Here is a 23,635-nt window from a genome sequence, read left to right as displayed (position 1 = left end):
GGTTCACAGCTATAATGGTGTTGTTCGTGAACCCTGCAAGGTGCAATGAGCCTCCTTGGGGTAGATACAGCGAGCATAGGTGTCACATCCTGACCAGCAGAGGGAGTAATTGTATTAGTATTTGGTCAGGACGTGGCAGAAGGGTATTTGTTTTGTATGGTTTAGGTTGAGTGAGAATATTGTAGTTTGTGGGTAGTTGTATTTCGCACTGCTGTGAGTATTAGCCTGTGAAACTATCGGTCTGTCATTCTTTGTTTTCTTGTTTTTCTGTGTTCACATTTATTCAATAAAATATAATGATGAACATGCAACCCGCTGCGCCTTGGTCCTCTCTACCCAACGACAACCGTTACAAAAGGGACCTATTTCTCCCCATATTTCATATTTGTTCAACAAAGTATTGTCTCTTCAATAGAACTGCATTACCAAAAATAGAGTTTGTGGACATTTATCAAATAAAAGGGATAGTGAATGCCAGCATGCCAACCGAAATCCAAATTGTTTTTCACGAAGCAACATTAACACTAAACAGTAAGTCAACAAACTCAAATCTTCAGTGAACCTTCCCTTTAACTATATCAGACATGTCATGCCTTCATCGTATGGGGGAAAAAGTGGGTCAATGTGGTATGGAACACAGAGAAGCAGGAAGTGGTCGGTAAAGGAAACAGTTGTGCCACAGCAAAGGAGGAAATACTGGCAACAAGGGTGTCATTGGCATTAGAAGGAGCGCTCATGCAAACCAGGGGTTAGTCATACACTGATACCTGCTTCGGATCTCATCTGTTACTATAGTTTCTATATGCTTTCAGATCTATGCTGTAGATCTATGCTGTAGTGGCACAGCACAGAGCTCATGAATAGTGGGTAAGTAGTTAGTAGTATAAGGACTGGGTATTAGTTGGTCTTATAGGCACAGATCTAGGATCAGCTTTACTGACCCAAAATCCTAACCTTAACCATGAGGGGTGACAATGTGTTTCTAGAGGGCAACTTCGCCATACTCTGTTAAGCACTGTGGGAACTGGTTTCACACAGTCACAGTTCTTAGATGTGAAAACAGCCTGGGTGCATGTGATAAGCTGTGTTTCAGGGAAACCCATGCATATTATGAGTAAAATACATGTACAGTACAGCATTAATGATTTTCCCGATGACGAACAGTCAACCATACATTTCCTTCAATAGCTACGATCACTATCAAGGTTTGCTACAGCACTTGATGTGGTTGAAGCCACTGGTCTCTTTTTATACCTTATCAGGCCTTGAATTTATGGGACAAAAATATTACATTTCATTGCCCGTTAAGTTCCATCTCTGACTGTAGCTGTTATATTAATGTGTCTTGTCTCCAGGTAGGGAAATAACATCTGATCAGACCATGTCAGACAATCTCCTGGAAGAGATCTTTATAAAACGCTCCCAGCAGAAGAAGAAGACCTCCCCTTTAAACTTCAAGGAGAGGCTGTTCATCCTCACGCCGGACAAGATCGCCTACTACAACAATGATCTGGACAAAGGGGTATGCACTGTTAGCCTGGTCCCAACTCTAACAATGACCATAGATAGGAGTTGGCAAGACAGCACAAACAGATCTGGGACCGGGCTAATGTACTATATGTTTTACATTATATACATTTACCTTGATCCAACCGTCTAACTTTAAGATCAGCCGTTTAATACTATAACAATACTAAAATACTACATTACATTAGCCATGCTCCCACAAATACAGACTGCAGTACCTTTTAACTACTGGTATTCAGTAGCATCACCTCAGCTAAACCTAGGGTATGGCAAATTGTAATTTACTGCATTTCTACATCATTTGTAAACTCTAAAATGCTATTTTGTAGAACAGCAAAAACAAACTAAAATGATCTCACCCACCCCATGTCTAATGTGTATTTCTTCACCACAATATTATCTTTAAGGTCTGTGGAACTGCGTGTAGCCTACAATGTCAACCACTACTCAACTTCATCAGAAATCGACTAATTTACTTGTGGAACGGCGCATACAGTGAACATGAAATAGCTGCATAATGCACGCTATCAAGTCACAACAAGGCCGACTTCAAATGTCGACATCAATGTGAAAGTAACTGGTGCATATAACAGCTGAGTATGCCAGATAAATCCTACACATGCATTGAAATAAAAGGCATAGCCTACATCAATGGACTTACTTAGGCCTACAATTGACAAGGATGCATGAAGACAAACGAACCTGATCAAAGAATGGCGAAAATCAGGAAATACAAAAGGAAAATCTACACATGCCTTTTTAATGGGAGCTAAGGCCGCACCAGTGATTCAGCGCCTCGGTACAGGTAGGTATAGTGGAACTCTGTGCCGTGGTGCTGAATGGACAGCACCTCTCTCTAGTAGCCAGCAATTTAGTTTGTGGGCAGTTAAAAATGTTTTGGGCACAGGTAGGTAGCCTAAAACGCATACAGGAAAATCATAACTGGCACGCAGATATTTAGAAATTGTAGAATAAATTGGCACTGCACAGCTATTTCAAGTCTCTCCAAAGATGTTCGATCGGGTTCAAGTCCGGGCTCTGACTAGGCCACTTAAGGACATTCAGAGACTTGTCCCGAAGCCACTCCTGTGTTGTGTTGGCTGTGTGCTTAGGGTCGTTGTCTTGTTGGAAGGTGAACCTTCGCCGCAGTCTGAGGTCCTGAGCGATCTGGAGCAGGTTTTCATCAAGGATCTCTCTGTACTTTGCTCCATTCATATTTCCCTCATCCTGACTAGTCTCCCATTCCCTGCCGCTGAAAAACATCCCCACATCATGATGCTGCCACCACCATGCTTCACCGTAGGGATGGTGCCAGGTTTCCTTCAGACGTGACGTTCGACATTCAGGCCAAAGAGTTCAATCTTGGTTTCATCAGGCCAGGGAATCTTGTTTCTCATGGTCTGAGAGTCTTTTAGGTGGCTTGTGGCAAACTCCAATTGGGCTGCTATGTGGCCTTTTACTGAGGAGTGGCTTCCTTCTGGCCTCTCTACCATAAAGGCCTGATTGGTGGAGTTCTGGAGACCAAAGCCCTCACCTCCCTGAACAAGGGCCTTCTCCCCGATTGCTCAGTTTGGCCTGGAGGACAGGTTTAGGAAGAGTCTTGGTGGCTCCAAACTTCTTCCATTTAAGAATGATGGAGGCGACTGTGTTCTTGGGAACCTTCATCATTGCATAACTGTTTTGGTACCCTTCCCCAGATCTGTGCCTGGAAACAATCCTGAGCTCTACGGACAATTCCTTCGACCTCATGGCTTGGTTTTTGCTCTGACATGCACTGTCAACTGTGGGACCTTATATAGACAGGTGTATGCCTTTTCAAATCATGTCCAATCAATTGAATTTACCACAGGTGGACTCTAATCAAGTTGTAGAAATATCTCAAAGATGATCAATGGAAACAGGATGCACCTGAGCTTGTTTTTGAGTCTCATAGCAAAGGGTCTGAATACTTATGTAAATAGGGTATTTCTGTTTTTTATTTTTAATACATTTGCTAACATTTCTTAAAACCAGTTTTTGCTTTGTCATTATGGGGTATTGTGTGTAGATTGATGAGAAAAAATAATGTAATCAATTTTAGAATAAGGCTGTAATGTAACAAAATGTGGAAAAACTCAAGGGGTCTGAATACTTTCCAAATGCACCGTGCTATAGGAAGCCACCCTTGTGGAATGGTGCATACAGTGTACTATGACAGTGTCATTGTCTCTTGCGCTTCCCACCAACATTTTCTTGTGCGCGTCCCGCAAATGTTTGCGTTTTCCGTGTCTGCATTACTTGCCAGGGAAGGGAAACATTCTGTGAATATTGAAGCATTATATCAACAAGGTGGCTCTGAGAATATTGATTTAAACATAGTAGCAACAAATGGGCTCTGTCTGGTATTATTGTGTTGCCTATGCAGTAGTTGCACTATCTGTGTGATTATTGTATATTTTTAAAAGCCCTACCTACACATTATAGTTAAGTAATATTTAATGACGTTTTACCAGCAAGATTGATCTGTTAGAATATCTCATTTTAATTGAGGAAGATGTAAAAGCAAGACTGATAGAGTGAGAGGTGGAAATGCATTATACCAGAGGCGGGTAGACTACATTTACATTTACATCATTTAGCAGACGCTCTTATCCAGAGCGACTTACAAATTGGTGCATTCACCTTATGATATCCAGTGGAACAACCACTTTACAATAGTACATCTATATCTTTTTTTGGGGGGCGGGGGGTGGGGGGGTAGAAGGATTACTTAATCCTATCCCAGGTATTCCTTAAAGAGGTGGGGTTTCAGGTGTCTCCGGAAGGTGGTGATTGACTCCGCTGTCCTGGCGTCGTGAGGGAGCTTGTTCCACCATTGGGGTGCCAGAGCAGCGAACAGTTTTGACTGGGCTGAGTGGGAACTGTGCTTCCGCAGAGGTAGGGAGGCGAGCAGGCCAGAGGTGGATGAACGCAGTGCCCTTCTTTGGGTGTAGGGAGACCGGTGAGGATGTGAAGGAAGTAGGCCTACAACAATACATTTAAAAAAAAGTTTGCCCAACTAAATCATTAATGATTTGCATTATCTCAATTATCATTCTGTCACTGCATGACAATGTACATTTGGTTCTATTAGGGACAGATAGAAATTTACTGGGGGGAGAGTTGTCAAACTGTTTTTTTTTTGTTACTTTGGGGAGGCTTGTGTGGTTTTTTGGGGTCACAAAACGAACCCGTAACCCCTTTCCGGTAATCTAAACATTGCAACCTGTTGCATTAATTTAGTAAAAATATAAACCTGTTGTTTAAGAAATGTAGAACCTTCAAAAAGTTGGTGCTTTCTCATCAGTTTAATATTCAATACTTATTTCAATCTACTTTAATTGCTGGACACTGTTCCACGTAATGGAAACAGATTATAATTTTAGAAATTCACTGGTGTTACCTGAACTATAAAACCAAGCAACAATAATCAGAAACTGTCAAATAACGTTTCTCATACCTCTACTTCAAATGTCCCAATGCCTGCTCGCTTTCAACCGCAGCTAATCTTTTTCTCAAGGCTCTATCCCTCAACTCATCATTTAACCTTGTATTGAAACCTCAGCTTTTCATATTACTAAAATACCGCATCATTGGAGTGCTATAAAAAAAACATGAATAACATATTACCATTCTGTAATGCCCTGGCCATAGAGAGTGGTTTTTGTTCTTTATTTTGGTTAGGCCAGGGTGTTACATTGGGTGGGCGTTCTATGTTCTTTTTTCTAGGTTGGTTTGTTTCGTTGATTTTGTCCGTGTGGCTTCCAATCAGGCACAGCTGTAGTTTGTTGTTGCTGATTGGGAGTCACACATAAGTAGCCTGTTTTTCCTTTGGGTTTTTGGGGGTGATTGCTCTGTCTAGTGTTTCTGTTTAGAGTTTTTCCTGACAGGACTGTTTGGCTGTCGTTTTTGTTTATTTTTGTAAAGTGTTCTCTTTTCATTAAATACCAAAGATGAATACACATCCTCCGCTGCACCTTGGTCTCATTACGACGACAGCCCTTACACATTCCCATACTGTCAACACTCATTAAGTTTACATCAACCCTCCTTATCAATGTCTTCATCACTGTCACCCATTGCAAGGTTTATAAAATAAAATAAACCAAACCATGATTATTCTCTCCTTACTAGAAGGCAATGTTTACATTATAGTCTAACCTAACAATATTACTCTATATTTTTAATACCAATCTCTGCTGGATATTCCCTTTCTGCTTCACACTATTATTTTAAGATTAACCTGTAATGCGCCAAATATATAAAATACCTCAGCCAATTCTTAATCAATCTAAACAATTCAAATTCAAAATTCTTACTTTCCAATTGACTTACTTTCCTTTGTTACCTTCACTAGTCTACATCTCTGTTTCCATAAACTCAGAAAGCCCTCTACAATCTCTACTATACTCTACCTCTGTCTTTCCGCTAACTCTGTCTTTCCGTCTAACGTTACTATACCAGGAGATTTTTTACATGTTTATAATAGTCAAAACAAACTTAACTTCTGTTCACAGGGAGGCCACTTTAATGACTTGTGACCCCTCCTCCCTTCCATCAATTCAATAAATCTATTGTTGAAATAAAATAGTGTGAGATTAAAACCCCTAGGGTTTTCCTGAGTTGCATTGTTCTCAAAACCCCCAAATATGTTATCTCTTGTTGTACTTTCCTATATTTTAATATTTTATTTAACCTTCATTTAACTAGGCAAGTCAGTTAAGAACAAATTCTTATTTACAACGACGGCCTAGAAACAGTGGGTTTACTGCCTTGTCAGGGGTAGAACGACAGATTTTTACCTTGTCAGCACAGGGATTCGATGTAGCAACCTGTTACTGGCCCAACGCTCTAACCACTAGGCTACCTGCCGCCCCATATGATGCCTTGTGACCCTGCTCTACCAAATAGTTTACTAATGTGGCGATGTTTGGCATACGAGTTTCTTCATCTTTTTAAGGCAATAACAAATTCACTACATATACTAATGCCAATTGTAATATGTTACCTAATATCCACTGTCCTTGATTCTCACAAGGATTATTCAACCACAAAATCTGCTAAGGAGCAGCTCTATGACATCACAAAATATAATACTTTCCTTGCCTCACAAAAGCAGTCAAGCACCCAAACTAACTGGCAAAGCTTGCTAGCTACTTCCAGACATAAACAAGAGAACTACCGAAATTAATCCATGATTAGATTTTTTTACCATATTCGAGCTGAATTGGTAGAATGCTAAGGCACTTCCCTTAGTGTCTTTATGGCTTTGCTATAGTTTACCTCTTCTATGAATTTATTTCTGCGCCTCTCACCTTGCGGTTTTAATATATTGATGAAAAGTCTACCTTAATTCGCTCTAACTTCATGGAAAAAATGATTTATTCAATCAGTATAGCAACTCTTACTGCGAAAAATACATTTTCAGGCCTTATGGGCAGTTCTCTCTAAATGTATTACCCGGACGGAGAAAATCCCATAAGCATTTAGACAGTCATATGATATAATGTTTTTAACCTTATCTCTATCAAATGATCTATAAAGAGACCACTCCTCTGAACCTATGTATGGGTTGTTTAAGTTGCATATAATTATTCCCAGTATTACTTTATCAAATCTCTAGTAATCGATTATACACATAAAATGTCTCCTTTTTTTCCATATCTTCACAGAATCCATGTATAACATAGGAAATCTTAGGTACTCACATTAATTAACCACTCCATGTGCCTTTCCAACGACTCTACACCCCTACACTCCCAGCGGAATCCAAAAACATTAGTTTCCCGGACGCTGCCCTATGGAAAATAATGCTTCACACGTATCCTCAACGGTTCCCTAGACTTCCAGAAATGATAGACTTGCAGCTACTTTCTAAATAACATCCCGCATTCAATACCACCCCGTGATATTCTAAAATGGGCAGTGATGGACGGAACCCCAAGATAACTCTACATATCAAAACTTATTATCCAAAATTTAAATCAGCTTATTATACACATTTCTATATCTTATTATCCAAACTTCAGATTAACACTTATTTCCACTCACACAACTCTCATATCACTATTCGCAAACACAGAAATAACAGGGAATAACACCTAACAATAGTAACCCAGGGCATACCTGTTGACCTCATTTGTCAAACATTACACGTTATATTTTGAACTTCACCAAGCCAGGTGACCTCGTCAGGCACTCTAGTCCTTCACTCCACATTAACCTCACCAATCCTACTGTGATGAACTCAGTACCATGAATCTGGACTTTTGGTTGCCCGCAACTGGCTAATTAACAATTATGCCCAAGGATACCTCACTTAAGAACACTCTTATCAACTCAACTCAGTCCTGCTAGTTACCTCAGCTGTGGCCCTCTTAAGGAAGACCTCGCTCTGAGCATACCCTTTTATGTTTTTATTATTTTTCAGTTATTGATAGATTATCAAAGTGTTGTCTCCCAGATGCCAGGACAATTAGGAATATTGAGCCCTGTGTTCTCTTCCTCCAGGCTCTATCTCGGTGACACCCACCACATCTTATCTATGAAATGCCAGCTGTAGGTTTTTAGGCTCCTCTCAGTTCACACAGACTTTTAATAGAACAGAAATGTCTTACTGTTCAGTTAAGTATTTAATCGTCAAATATCTAACAAATCAGGTAAATATGTAATTTTTCTATCATACCGCATGCATCCGCATGGTCCTAAAGCACACCGAAGCAATTTTTTTGTATCACAGTGCAATAATAAAACTGGGGAGGACAAAAATGCATATTTAGAATGTGGGGGGGGGTTATTTCTCCCCTGTCCTCAGTGAAAGTTGCGCCCCTGTATTTATGTAAAAAATAGGGACCACAATGGAAATATGTCCCTGACTTTATTGTGCAATCCCAGTGACTTAAAAAAATATGTGTATATTTGTATTTAACTGACAAATAAAATCTATCCATCCAAACTGTGCAGTGGCCAATTGATGAATGGAAAGATACATCTGTTGCATAACACCAAAAAGTTTAATGATATTCAGAGATTGTCAAGCCAAGTCTTCGATATTGGGTAGGCCTACAAAGTAGGGAGGGATGTAATTGTCTGTTTGTCGAGATTTACAATAGCTACAGCTATTGTTAATTGTGGTCGTAAACAGTAGGGTCATGTGAAAATATGTAAGACTTTTTTTTCAGGATACCTTGAGTTGGACCAGCCTTTTCCCCCCAATAAATTTCGACCTGTACCTTAGTCCTGCTGCTTTCCACACTCACTGTAATCCCTATCCTCTGCAGAAAAAGAAAGGGTTGAAAGGCATTGTGGGCATCGATAAGATCAAGTGTGTGGGGAGAGTACAGCCAGAGTCCAGCGCACCCATGGAGCGCCAGTACCCGTTCCAGGTGAGCACCTGCTGGTCCTAGATCAGTTAACATACTGTAGCTCAGGGGCCTCCCGAGTGGCGCAGCGGCCTAAGGCACTGCATCGCAGTACTAGTTGCGTCACTACAGATCCTGGTTTGATCCCAGGCTGTGTCGCAGCCAGCTGTGACCGGGAGACCCATGAGGTGGCGCACAATTGACCCAGCATCGTCCGGGTTAGGGGAGGGTTTCGTCGGCCGGGTTGTCCTTGCCCATTGCGCTCTAGCGACTCCTGTTGCGGACCGGGCGCATTGCATGCTGACCTGGTCGCCAGGTGTACGGTGTTTCCTCCAACACATTGATGCAACTGGCTTCCGGGTTAAGCGAGCATTGTGTCAAGATGCAGTGTGGCTTGGTGGGGTCGTGTTTCAGAGGTGGCACGGCTCTTGACCTTCGCCTCTCCACAGTCCGTACAGCAGTTGCAGTGATGGGATAAGACTGTAACTACAAATTGGATATCACGAAATTGGGAAGAAAAAGGGTAACAAAAAATAACATGCTGTAGCTCAGTGTTTCTTACCATTGAGACGAGCACAACCACAGATCTCAGACCTGTGGATGTTTTAGTTAACTCTTTCTTCATGTCCTGTTACAATAATTCTGTGCGGCAGCAAAAAGAGAAGCACTCCATCACTGTTGCTCCAGTTGAGTGACATCAGAATTAATATCCTATATATACTGTAGATGTTTAATTAAGCATATGTGGTGTGCTTCCTTTAACTCTGACAGTATTCTCCAGGCTTTTTGCTCAGTCTTAGTTGAGATTCCAATTAGCCCTGGGCTAAAAAGCCTATAGAGACCATTCAGGTAGCTTAGAGGTGAAAGGGGTTATACTGTGTATACCTCAAGAGAGAAACTCCTTTACCCAGCATTGTAGAAATGGTTAACATGCTAAAAGAATAAGAAGAAGTGAAACCTATACAGTGCAGAACAAGGTGAACTGAGGGTTTCAACAACAGCACAGGTGTCACCACAGTAGACATGTTGACTAAGCAGTAAATTATTATTACAGCACGGCATCTATAAAGACAGGAAATACCCAATATATTTTTATGAGATGGGTGGCAGAAAGGCTGAGAAGCACAAGAAAGAAATGACTGATACATTAGATAATGCTTCTCCAAAGATGTAGGAAGCAGTAATGTGGTTCTAGATGAGTTTGTGCTGTATAATTCCTAAGGTCATTGCTTGCTACATCGCACAAACAGATCTGGGGACAGGTTTAGGGAATAGTATTTTCATCCTTATTGTTGTGATAAAATAGACACTTCTACACTATTGTGTTGTTTTCGTGTGTGGCCTGCCCTGGCACTACACTTCACCAATTACAGAAACAATTGTATTCCCACCCCCCACAATTTACCACAGATAATCTACGATGAGGGCCCTCTCTACATATTCGCCAAGAGTGACGAGGTCTGAAAGCAGTGGATCCACCAGCTGAAGCATGGTCAGTATACAGCATCAAAACAAAAGCTGAAGAACATACAGTACCAGTCAAAAGTTTGGACACTACTACTCATTCAAGGGTTTTCTTTATTTTTTTACTATTTTCTACATTTTAGAATAATAGCGAAGACATCAAAACTAAGAAATAACACATATGGAATCATGTAATAACCAAAAAAGTGTTAAACAAATCAACATATATTTTATATTTGAGACTCTTCAAAGTAGCCACCCTTTGCCTTGATGACAGCTTTGCACACTTTTGGCATTCTCTCAATCAGCTTCACCTGGAATGCTTTTCCAACAGTCTTGAAGGAGTTCCCACATATGCTGAGCACTTGTTGGCTGCTTTTCCTTCACTCTGCGGTCCAACTCATTCCAAACCATCTCAATAGGGTTGAGGTCGGGGGATTGTGGAGACCAGGTCATCTGAAGCAGCACTCCATCACTCTCCTTCTTGGTCAAATAGCCCTTACACAGCCTGGAGGTGTGCTGAGTCATTATCCTGTTGAAAAACAAATGATAGTCCCACTAAGCCCAAACCAGACAGGATGGCATATTGCTGCAGAATGCTGTGGTAGCCATGCTGGTTTAGTGGGCCTTGATTTCTAAATAAATCACACAGTGTCACCAGCAAAGCACCACCACACCATAACAACTCCTCTTCCGTGCTTTACGGTGGGAAATACACATGTGGAGATCATCCGTTCACCCACACTGCGTCTCTCAAAGACACGGCGGTTGGAACCAAAAATCTCAAATTTCCACCGGTCTATTGTCCATTTCTCATGCTTCTCGGCCCAATCAAGTCGCTTCTTCTTATTGGTGTCCTCTAGTAGTGGTTTCTTTACAGCAATTCGACCACGAAGGCCTGATTCACACAGTCTCCTCTGAACAGTTGATGTTGAGATGTGTCTGTTACTTGAATTCTGTGAAGGCTTTATTTGGGCTGCAATTTCTAAGGCTGGTAACTCTAATGAACTTATCCTCTGCAGCAGAAGTAACTCTGGGTCTTCCTTTCCTGTGGCAGTCCTCATGAGAGCCAGTTTTATCATAGCGCTTGATGGTTTTTGCGACTGCACTTGAAGAAACTTTCCAAGTTCTTGACATTTTCTGTATTGACTATCTTTCATGTCTTAAAGTAATGATGGACTGTCGTTTCTCTTTGCTTATTTGATCTGTTGTTGACATAATATGGACTTGGTCTTTTACCAAATACTGCTATCTTCTGTATATCCAACCTACCTTGTCACAACACAACTTAATGCTCAAATGCATTAAGAAGGAAAGAAATCCCACAAATTAACTTTAAAGAAGGCACACCTGTTAATTGAAATGCATTCCAGGTGACTACCTCATGAAGCTGGTTGAGAGAATGCCAAGAGTGTGCAAAGCTGTCATCAAGGCAAAGGGTGGCTATTTGAAGAATCCCAAACATTTATTAACACTTACATGATTCCATATGTGTTATTTCATAGTTTTGATGTCTTCACTATTATTCTACAATGTAGAAAATAGTAAAAATAAAGAAAAACCCTTGAATGAGTAGGTGTTCTAAAACGTTTGACCGGTAGTTTATATAATGCATATTGTTGAGGAAAGTGTTAAATTGAATCACACAGCTAGATTATAATTTGCATTAAAATTCTGATTTACGGTATGATTTGCATAGATGTGAACTGTTTTGCAGCATGAATATGTCACCCTTTGTCATTAATATACTAAATTGATGCATTGACTTATCAGGAGATTGTGTGTGTGGCCTTCATTTGCAGCAAGGAGGGATACATTCCCAGTAACTACGTTGTGGAGGCTGGAAATTAACTGGAAAGGTTTGAGTGAGTATGGAATTATCTTTCTGTGTAAAACATTGACTATTAAACATTACATTAACATGATAGGATTAAATCTGAAACCCTAAACCTCTCTAATCTTGTTGGAACCAACGAATTATGTACCAAATCACCTAACCTTCCGAACCCATTATATCCCTGCACCAGGACCATGTTCAGTAGGGCACTCAACACAAAACGTTAGAATTGTTTTTTCAATTTATTGGACAAATCGAGGTAGTCCCTCCCAGTTTCAATTAGTTTTCTTCCATTTAGTGCCTAATTAAAATGACTCAGCAGAATATTGCCTCATGTGACCTGCTTTAATACCCATTGCTATGAGATCAGGTCAACCATAGTGGTTTAAAGCGTGCACATTTCACCTTCTCTTTTTCTCAGCTGGTACCGCAAGAGCATGAACCATAGCCAGGCAGAGAATCTGTTGAAGACAGAGGTAATGCCAATGAATAAACAGTTGTCATACTGTTCTTCTCCTATGCTTACACCAGCCACACAAGAGGATACACTGCATGTAAAATCATTGAGGATAACATAAAAAAGGAGTTTTCATTGTATTCCTCTGAGCTGAGCTGTGGTCTTCATACTGTAGCTATCAGGGCACCAATATCCCTTGTGGCATCATCTGTAAAATAGCTTAGAATGACAAAACATTGCTATGGGATACTAATGCTGCTGAACGACAAAGCAATACTTCTTCTGCTTTGTATGTATCTCCTCTAGTTCAGGTTTGTGACTAAAATGTGTATTCTTTTTTATTTTCCCAGAACAAAGATGGTGGTTTCTTAGTACGAGACTCAAGCAAAGCTGGGAAGTACACTGTGTCTGTGTTCACAAAGTGCGGGTGAGTTAATTTTCCCTTTCCCTTTCATTGAGGGCAGACAGACCGGGCATGGCTAAGTGTGTTCTGCATCCCAAATGGCACCCTATTCCCTTTATATCCACTACTTTTGACCTGGGGTGCCATTTGGGATGCATCCTGTGTGTAGGCCTAGCCACTTGCCAAAATCATGAATGCATCCAACGCGTTGTATTGCACTACTTTTGACCATAGGGCTCTGGTCAAAAGTAGTGCACTACATTGGAATTGGATGCAATGTCATATGCAGACCATAAATGGACAGTCAAAAGAAGAACTGCTCAGCAGTAGATAATGAAAGTGGAAACAGTCACCTGCAGAGGAAGAGAGATGTAAATGTCTCCATGCAAAACCAGGATTATTCTTTCTACACTACCTTCTCAAAGGACTTAGGCTGCGTCCCAATTGGCAAATGGGCTCTGGTCAAAAGTATCACACTATGTAGGGCAGGGGTATTCAAATCTTACCCTACGTGGTGCAGAGTACTGCTGGTTTTCTGTTCTACCTGATACAGCTGGTGTCCCAGGTCTAAATCAGTCCGATTAGAGGGGAAGAATGAAAAAAGGAAGTGGAACTGGCTTCAAAGTCCAGATTTGAATTTGAGGGACATAGGGAATAGGGTGCCATTTGGAAAGCAACCAAGGTGTCAGTGAACTGAGCACCTTGTTGTTATTTTTAGATTCTCGCACCATGAAAAGAAACGCATCTATTGAAAGGACATTACACTCCAAAATCAAAGATTCAGCTCTACACCATAATCCAAAATGAACAGAAGAGATAAGAACTATGTAATTTCTCGATTTGCAGTGCTCATCTTTTACATTCATTTGAAGTTGAGGCATATAGCTAGATCTACACAACCGATGGCGTGGGATGTGGACTCATCTTGGCATTATGCTCCTTTTGAGGTCTGAAAACATTGATTTTGGAGTGTTATATTCATCCATTTAACACAACCTAGTAACTCTACTCAATCAAACCAAACCTAACTCTATTTTATTCGCTGTTCGCCATTAGGGAGACTGCGGGTAGTTGCAGACACTACAACATTTGCACCACCCAACAAGGCCAGTTCTACTTGGCAGAGAAGCACAATTTTAGCAGCATCACAGACCTCATTAACTACCACCAGCACAATGCAGCAGGTACAACTCCCCCAAATTAGGGTTGAAAGATTCCAGTAACATTAGCAGAATTCTCAAATTTAACAGAAATCCTGGTTGGAGGCTTCCAGATCTCTTTTTTTATCCTCTCTTGATTCAGGGAATCTTCATCCAGGGATTTCTGGAAAACCAAGACATTTTGGGAAACGAATCGAAAATTTGCAACCCAACCCCAACATGTCACTTCATATGCATCTGTGTAACAGTACAGGTTCATCATAATGTGCCTTCAGAAAGTATTCATACCCCTTGATTTATTGCACATTTACTTTGTTACAGCCCGAATTCAATATGGATTAATACATTTTTTTCTTCTCACCCATCTACACACAATACCTTATAATGAAACGTTTTTTTGAATTTCTAGAAAATTTCTAGAAAATCAAATACTGAAATATCTCATTTACATATGTATTTACACCCCTGAGTCAAAACTTTGTAGAAGCACCATTGGCAGAAATTATAGGCTTTCTGGGTAAGTCTCTAAGAGCGTTCCATACCTGGATTGTGCAACATTTGCCCAATATAATTTTCTAAATTCTTCAAGTTCTGGCCTCCCGAGTGGCGCAGCGGTCTAAGGCACTGCGTCACAGTGCTTGAGGCGTCACTACAGACCCGGGTTTGATCCCAGGCTGTGTTACAGCCGGCCGTGACTGGGAGACCCATGAGGCGGTGCACAATTGGCCCAGTGTCGTCCGGGTTAGGGGAGGATTTGGCCGGACGGGATTTCCTTGTCCCATTGCACTCTAGCAACTCCTTGTGGCGGGTCAGGCATCTGCAAGCTGACTTCGCATGCCAGCTGGACAGTGTTTCCTCCAACACATTGGTGCGGCTGGCTTCCGGGATAAGCAAGTAGTGTCTCAAGAAGCAGTGCGGCTAAGCAGGGTCGTGTTTCGGAGTGCGCATGGCTCTCGACCTTCGCCTCTCCTCAAATAAAATGTTATTTGTTACATACACATGGTTAGCAGATGTTAATGCGTGTGTAGCGAAATGCTTGTGCTTCTAGTTCCGACCATGCAGTAATATCAAACAAGTAATCTAACAATTTCACAACAACCACCTTATACACACAAGTGTAAAGGAATGAATAAGAATATGTACATAAAAATATATATGGATGAGCGATGGCCGAATGGCATAGGCAAGATGCAGTAGATGGTATAGAGTACATTATATACATATGAGATGAGTAGTGTAGGGTATGTAAGAATTAAATAAAGTGACATAGTTTAAAGTGACTAGTGATACATGTATTACATGTATTACATCCAATTTTTAATTATTAAAGTGGCTAGAGATTCAGTCAGTATGTTGGCAGCAGCCACTCAATGTTAGTGATGGCTGTTTAACAGTCTGATGGCCTTGAGATAGAAGCTGTTTTTCAGTCTCTCGGTCCCAGCTTTGATGCACCTGTACTGACCTCGCCTTCTGGATGATAGCGGGGTGAACAGGCAGTGGCTCGGGTGGTTGTTGTCCTTGATGATCTTTTTGGCCTTCCTGTGACATCGGGTGGTGTAGGTGTCCTGGAGAGCAGGTAGTTTGCCCCCGGTGATGCGTTGTGCAGACCTCACTACCCTCTGGAGAGCTTTACGGTTGTGGGTGGAGCAGTTGCCGTACCAGGCGGTGATACAGCCTGACAGGATGCTCTCGATTGTGCATCTGTAAAAGTTTGTGAGTGATTTTGGTGACAAGCCAAATTTCTTCAGCCTCCTGTGGTTGAAGAGGCGCTGTTGCGCCTTCTTCACCACGCTGTCTGTGTGGGTGGACCACTTCAGTTTGTCTGTGATGTGTACGCCGAGGAACTTAAAACGTTCCACCTTTTCCACTAAAGTCCCGTTGATGTGGATAGGGGGGTGCTCCCTCTGCTGTTTCCTGAAGTCCACGATCATCTCCTTTGTTTTGTAGACATTGAGTGTGAGGTTATTTCCTGACACCACACTCCGAGGGCCCTCACCTCCTCCCTGTAGGCCGTCTCGTCGTTGTTGGTAATCAAGCCTACCACTGTAGTGTCGGCGGGGTCGAGACCCAGGGTCTCGAACTTAATGACGAGTTTGGAGGGTACTATGGTGTTAAATGCTGAGCTGTAGTCGATGAACAGCATTCTTACATAGGTATTCCTCTTGTCCAGATGGGTTAGGGCAGTGTGCAGTGTGATTGCGATTGAGTCGTCTGTGGACCTATTGGGGCGGTAAGCAAATTGGAGTGGGTCTAGGGTGTCAGGTCGGGTGAAGGTGATATGATCCTTGACTTGTCTCTCAAAGCACGATAGTCATTTAGCTCAGTTACCTTATCTTTCTTGGTAACAGGAACAATGGTGGCCCTCTTGAAGCATGTGGGAACAGCAGACTGGGATAAGGATAGATTAAATATGTCTGTAAACACACCAGCCAGCTGGACTGCGCATGCTCTGAGGACGCGGCTAGGGATGCCGTCTGGGCCGGCAGCCTTGCGAGGGTTAACATGTTTAAATGCTTTACTCACGTTGGCTGCGGTGAAGGAGAGTCCGCAGGTTTTGGTAGCGGGCCGTGCCGTTGGCACTGTATTGTCCTCAAAGTGAGCAAAGAAGTTGTTTAGTTTGTCTTGGAGCAGGACATCGTGGTCTGCGACGGGGCTGGTTTTCTTTTTGTAGTCCGTGATTGACTGTAGATCCTGCCATATACCTCTCGTGTCTGAGCCGTTGAATTGCGACTCTACTTTGTCCCTATACTGATGGTTAGCTTGTTTGATTGCCTTGCGGAGGGAATAGCTTCACTGTTTGTATTCGGTCATGTTTCCGGTCGCTTTGCCCTGATTAAAAGCAGTGGTTCGCGCTTTCAGTTTTGCACAAATGCTGTCATCAATCCACGGTTTCTGGTTAGGGAATGTTTTAATAGTTGCTGTGGGTACAACATCACCGATGCAGTTGCTAATAAACTCGCTCACTGAATCAGCGTATTCATCAATGTTATTGTCCAACGCTATGCGGAACATATCCCAGTCCACGTGATCGAAGCAATCTTGAAGCGTGGAATCAGATTGGTCGGACAAACGTTGAACAGACCAGAGCACGGGCATTTTCTGTTTTAGTTTTTGTCTATAGGCTGGGAGCAACAAAATGGAGTCGTGGTCAGATTTTCCGAAAGGTGGGCGAGGCAGGGCTTTGTATGCGTCGTAGAAGTTAGAGTAACAACAGTCCAGGATTTTTTTCCGCCCAGGTAGCGCATTCGATATTCTAATCAAATTTAGGGAGTCATGTTTTCAGATTAGCCTTAAATAAATGCAGCCTCAGGATATGTGGTTTCCAGTTTACATAGAGTCCAATGAAGTTCATTCAGGGCCATCGATGTGTCTACTTGGGGGGTATATATACGGCTCTGATTATAATCGAAGAGAATTCTCTTGGTAGATAATGCGGTTGACATTTGATTGTAAGGAATTCTAGGTCAGGTGAGCATAAGGACTTGAGTTCCTGTATGTTGTTATGATCACACCACGTCTCGTTAATCATAAGGCATACACCCCACCCTTCTTCTTACCAGAGAGATGTTTGTTTCTGTTGGCGCGATGCGTGAAGAAACCAGGTGGCTGTACTGACTCTGATAGCGTGTCTCGAGTGAGCCACGTTTCTGTGAAACAAACAACGTTACAATCTCTGATGTCTCTCTGGAAGGAAACCCTTCTCGGATTTCGTCTACCTTGTTATCAAGAGACTGGACGTTGGCGAGTAGTAAACTCGGGAGCGGTGCGCGATGTGCCCGTCTACGGTTTTGGAATATTTTTATTCTGTACAGGCTTCCTTCTTTTCACTCTGTCAATTAGGATAGTATTGTGGAGTAACTACAATGTTGTTGATCCATCCTCAGTTTTCTCCTGTAACTACACTGCTCAAAAAAATAAAGGGAACACTTAAACAACACAATGTAACTCCAAGTCAGTCACACTTCTGTGAAATCAAACTGTCCACTTAGGAAGCAACACTGATTGACAATACATTTCACATGCTGTTGTGCAAATGGAATAGACAACAGGTGGAAATTATAGGCAAATAGCAAGACACCCCCAATAAAGGAGTGGTTCTGCAGGTGGGGACCACAGACCACTTCTCAGTTCCTATGCTTCCTGGCTGATGTTTTGGTCACTTTTGAATGCTGGCGGTGCTTTCACTCTAGTGGTAGCATGAGACGGAGTCTACAACCCACACAAGTGGCTCAGGTAGTGCAGCTAATCCAGGATGGCACATCAATGCGAGCTGTGGCAAGAAGGTTTGCTGTGTCTGTCAGCGTAGTGTCCAGAGCATGGAGGCGCTACCAGGAGACAGGCCAGTACATCAGGAGAGGTGGAGGAGGCCGTAGGAGGGCAACAACCCAGCAGCTGTACCGCTACCTCCGCCTTTGTGCAAGGACGAGCAAGAGAAGCACTGCCAGAGCCCTGCAAAATGACCTCCAGCAGGCCACAAATGTGCATGTGTCTGCTCAAACGGTCAGAAACAGACTCCATGACGGTGGTATGAGGGCCCGACGTCCACAGGTGGGGGTTGTGCTTACAGCCCAACACCGTGCAGGACGTTTGGCATTTGCCAGAGAACACCAAGATTGGCAAATGCTTTTCACAGATGAAAGCAGGTTCACACTGAGCACGTGACAGACGTGACAGAGTCTGGAGATGCTGTGGAGAACGTTCTGCTGCCTGCAACATCCTCCAGCATGACCGGTTTGGTGGTGGGTCAGTCATGGTGTGGGGTGGCATTTCTTTGGGGGGCCGCACAGCCCTCCATGTGCTTGCCAGAGGTAGCCTGACTGCCATTAGGTACCGAGATGAGATCCTCAGACCCCTTGTGAGACCATATGCTGGTGCGGTTGGCCCTGGGTTCCTCCTAATGCAAGACAATGCTAGACCTCATGTGGCTGGAGTGTGTCAGCAGTTCCTGCAAGAGGAAGGCATTGATACTATGGACTGGCCCGCCCGTTCCCCAGACCTGAATCCAATTGAGCACATCTGGGACATCATGTCTCGCTCCATCCACCAACGCCACGTTGCACCACAGACTGTCCAGGAGTTGGCGGATTCTTTAGTCCAGGTCTGGGAGGAGATCCCTCAGGAGACCATCCGCCACCTCATCAGGAGCATGCCCAGGCGTTGTAGGGAGGTCATACAGGCACGTGGAGGCCACACACACTACTGAGCCTCATTTTGACTTGTTTTAAGGACATTACATCAAAGTTGGATCAGCCTGTAGTGTGGTTTTCCACTTTAATTTTCAGTGTGACTCCAAATCCAGACCTCCATGGGTTGATAAATTGGATTTCCATTGATTATTTTTGTGTGATTTTGTTGTCAGCACATTCAACTATGCAAAGAAAGAAGTATTTAATAAGATTATTTCTTTCATTCAGATCTAGGATGTGTTGTTTAAGTGTTCCCTTTATTTTTTTGAGCAGTATATTTTAATGTCACCATTGGCCTCATGGTGAAATCCCTGAGCGGTTTCCTTCCTCTCCGGCAACTGAGTTAGGAAGGATGCCTGTATTTTCTTTATTGACTGGGTGTATTGATACACCACCCAAAGTGTAATTAATAACTTCACCATGATCAAAGGGATATTCAATGTCTGCTTTTTTATTTTTACCCATCTACCAATAAGTGCCCTTCATTGCGAGGCATTGGAAAAGCTCCCTGTTCTTTGTGGTTGAATCTGTGTTTGAAATTCACTGATCGACTGAGGGACCTTACAGATAATTGTATGTTTTGGGTACAAAGATGACGTAGTAATTCAAAAATCATGTCAAACACTATTATGCAACTTATGTGACTTGTTAAGCAAATATTTACTCCTGAACTTTCAGCTTTTCATTTGTAATTAATTTGTAAAAATTTCAAAAAACATAATTTCACTTTGACATTATGGGGTATTGTGGTTTAGGCCAGTGACCCAAAAAAATCTAAATGTAATAATTTTTTAATTCAGGCTGTAACACAACAAAATGTGGAAAAAGTGAAGGGTGTGAAAACTTTCTGAAGGCACTATATTGTCCATCATCTCCCATTCCAGGTATGGTCAGCAGGCTGAAATATATTGTGTCAAGTAGTGCACAAAATGCCCCTTCCACAGCAGGGCTTGGGTATGGTGAGTGTGTTCTTTAAATACATTCCTATTGTCTTTATAGCCTGGTGGCACTGTTTGTGTTTTGGCAGGCTGAAGATGTATAACTGTACAACTTGACAACAATAAAATAGTTGTCTATGGCACATACAGTGTGGGACCAGAATAGTGCTATAACAGAAACATTTATGACTGATTTTAAGAACGCTAGCTGTAGCAACTAGCTTGATTGTTAACATGAGTAAACATTGTGTTCCTTCAATTTGTTGTTTTGTCCGTCAGGGATATGGGTAATTGACCCACGCCACCTCACCTTCATCAAGGAGCTGGGCAACGGGCAGTTTGGAGTGGTGAAGTATGGGAAGTGGCAGGGCCAGCATGACGTGGCCATCAAGATGATCAAGGAGGGCTCCATAACGGAAGACGACTTCATAGAGGAGGCCAAAGTCATGATGTAAGCACAGCTCTCCCTATCTCACAAGGATGCAGTCAGTGAACTATGGGGGTCAAAATGTAGTGAATGAGTGCCCAATTCCAAATCAACCCCTAGCTCCTACTACCGTACCTGCTACAACCAAGGCAATTAAGTTGATCCGAAAGGACTGGAAATATACATTCAGAGCCATAGATAGAGATACAGTGCCTTGCGAAAGTATTCGGCCCCCTTGAACTTTTCGACCTTTTTCCACATTTCAGGCTTCAAACATAAAGATATAAAACTGTATTTTTTTGTGAAGAATCAACAACAAGTGGGACACAATTATGAAGTGGAACGAAATTTATTGGATATTTCAAGCTTTTTTAACAAATAAAAAACTGAAAAATTGGCCGTGCAAAATGATTCAGCCCCTTTACTTTCAGTGCAGCAAACTCTCTCCAGACGTTCAGTGAGGATCTCTGAATGATCCAATGTTGACCTAAATGACTAATGATGATAAATAGAATCCACCTGTGTGTAATCAAGTCCCTGTATAAATGCACCTGCTCTGTGATAGTCTCAGAGGTCCGTTTAAAGCGCAGAGAGCATCATGAAGAACAAGGAACACACCAGGCAGGTCCGAGATACTGTTGTGGAGAAGTTTAAAGCCGGATTTGGATACAAAAATATTTCCCAAGCTTTAAACATCCCAAGGAGCACTGTGCAAGCGATAATATTGAAATGTAAGGAGTATCAGACCACTGCAAATCTACGAAGACCCGGCCGTCCCTCTAAACTTTCAGCTCATACAAGGAGAAGACTGATCAGAGATGCAGCCAAGAGGCCCATGATCACTCTGGATGAACTGCAGAGATCTACAGCTGAGGTGGGAGACTCTGTCCATAGGACAACAATCAGTCGTATACTGCACAAATCTGGCCTTTATGGAAGAGTGGCAAGAAGAAAGCCATTTCTTAAAGATATCCATAAAAAGTGTCGTTTAAAGTTTGCCACTAGCCACCTGGGAGACACACCAAACATGTGGAAGAAGGTGCTCTGGTCAGATGAAACCAAAATCAAACTTTTTGGCAACAATGCAAAACGTTTTGTTTGGCGTAAAAGCAACACAGCTCATCACCCTGAACACACCATCCCCACTGTCAAACATGGTGGTGGCAGCATCATGGTTTGGGCCTGCTTTTCTTCAGCAGGGGCAGGGAAGATGGTTAAAATTGATGGGAAGATGGATGGAGCCAAATACAGGACCATTCTGGAAGAAAACCTGATGGAGTCTGCAAAAGACCTGAGCCTGGGACGGAGATTTGTCTTCCAACAAGACAATGATCCAAAACATAAAGCAAAATGTACAATGGAATGGTTCACAAATAAACATATCCAGGTGTTAGAATGGCCAAGTCAAAGTCCAGACCTGAATCCAATCGAGAATCTGTGGAAAGAACTGAAAACTGCTGTTCACAAACGCTCTCCATCCAACCTCACTGAGCTCGAGCTGTTTTGCAAGGAGGAATGGGCAAACATTTCAGTCTCTCGATGTGCAAAACTGATAGAGACATACCCCAAGTGACTTACAGCTGTAATCGCAGCAAAAGGTGGCGCTACAAAGTATTAACTTAAGGGGGCTGAATAATTTTGCATGCCCAATTTTTCTGTTTTTTATTTGTTAAAAAAGTTTGAAATATCCAATAAATTTCGTTCCACTTCATGATTGTGTCCCACTTGTTGTTCATTCTTCACAAAAAATTACAGTTTTATCTCTTTATGTTTGAAGCCTGAAATGTGGCAAAAGGTCGAAAACTTCAAGGGGGCCGAATACTTTCGCAAGGCACTGTATATCCAGAGGTACAGTATACTGTATATATGGTAACAGCTCCACCTGGTCCTCTGCCAAAATTCTCACCATATAGGGCAACAATGTTGTTCAATTTAACCCACATAGCCCTCAACACATGTTCAATCTCATCTCTTTTCTCTTGAACCAGGAAGCTCGAGAACTTGGTTCAGCTGTATGGCGTGTGCACCAAACAAAGGCCCATCTACATTGTCACAGAGTTCCTCTCCAACGGCTGCCTGCTCAGCTACCTGCGGGAAGGCCTGAAGCAGCACATGTCCCCTATCCAGCTCCTGGAAATGTGTAAGGACGTCACAGAGGGCATGGCCTACCTGGAGGCTCAGCAGTACATCCACAGAGACCTGGTAAGAGATGTACTTATAAGATGAGTCAAATAGCTTGGGTTTTGCAGTTTGCACTTTTGGGGCTATTCCATTGACTCCATTGATTTCAAACTAAATCAAGCGCAGCTTGAGAAATTTGAAAGACTCAGCAGGTTTGATACTGATTTGGTAATGTAGGCTACTGTCCTATAATACACTATACAATACTGACCTCAAATAACAAATACTGTGTTCTTTTTCTCAGGCTTCTCAGGTAGATACCAATGGGACCATTAAAGTCACTGACTTTGGACTGTCAAGGTAAAGACTGAATGTTGTGCTTGATTCTGGCAGCTTTTATAAATAATCACACACTGCAGAAATACCTGACAAATAAATCAAATCTACAGTTGATTCTTACAGCAATATTATGTAATTAACTGACTTGCCTTGTTAAAAGGCTAAACATTTTTTTTTAAATGCTAATTTCATGAGGTAGGAATATTGCAAAAAATATGATCAATGGCTCATTCGATAGAAGATACCCTCCCACGTTATAACATCAGCCAGTATTGAAATCTGACATGTATGATAGAAGTTTTTGCGATCTAAAAGTCGTATTCCTATTAACTTCCAGTGTAGTGAGAAGAAACGTCCTCTCACTGTCAACTGCGTTTATTTTTCAACTTAACATGTG

At 42.2% G+C, this 23,635-nt stretch overlaps 1 pseudogene; it reads left to right on the top strand.

The window, feature by feature from the left end:
• The first annotated feature begins 1,279 nt into the window (after positions 1 to 1,279).
• Positions 1,280 to 23,263, top strand: LOC106611496 (tyrosine-protein kinase BTK-like; annotated as a pseudogene).
• Positions 23,264 to 23,635: the final 372 nt, after the last annotated feature.

This window comes from Salmo salar, chromosome 09 (assembly GCF_965601325.2).
Source record: "Salmo salar chromosome 09, fSalSal1, whole genome shotgun sequence".
In the NCBI taxonomy this organism is placed as follows: domain Eukaryota; kingdom Metazoa; phylum Chordata; class Actinopteri; order Salmoniformes; family Salmonidae; genus Salmo; species Salmo salar.
The sequence above is the reverse complement of the archived record's forward strand: the minus strand, read 5'-3'. Positions and strand labels throughout refer to the sequence as shown.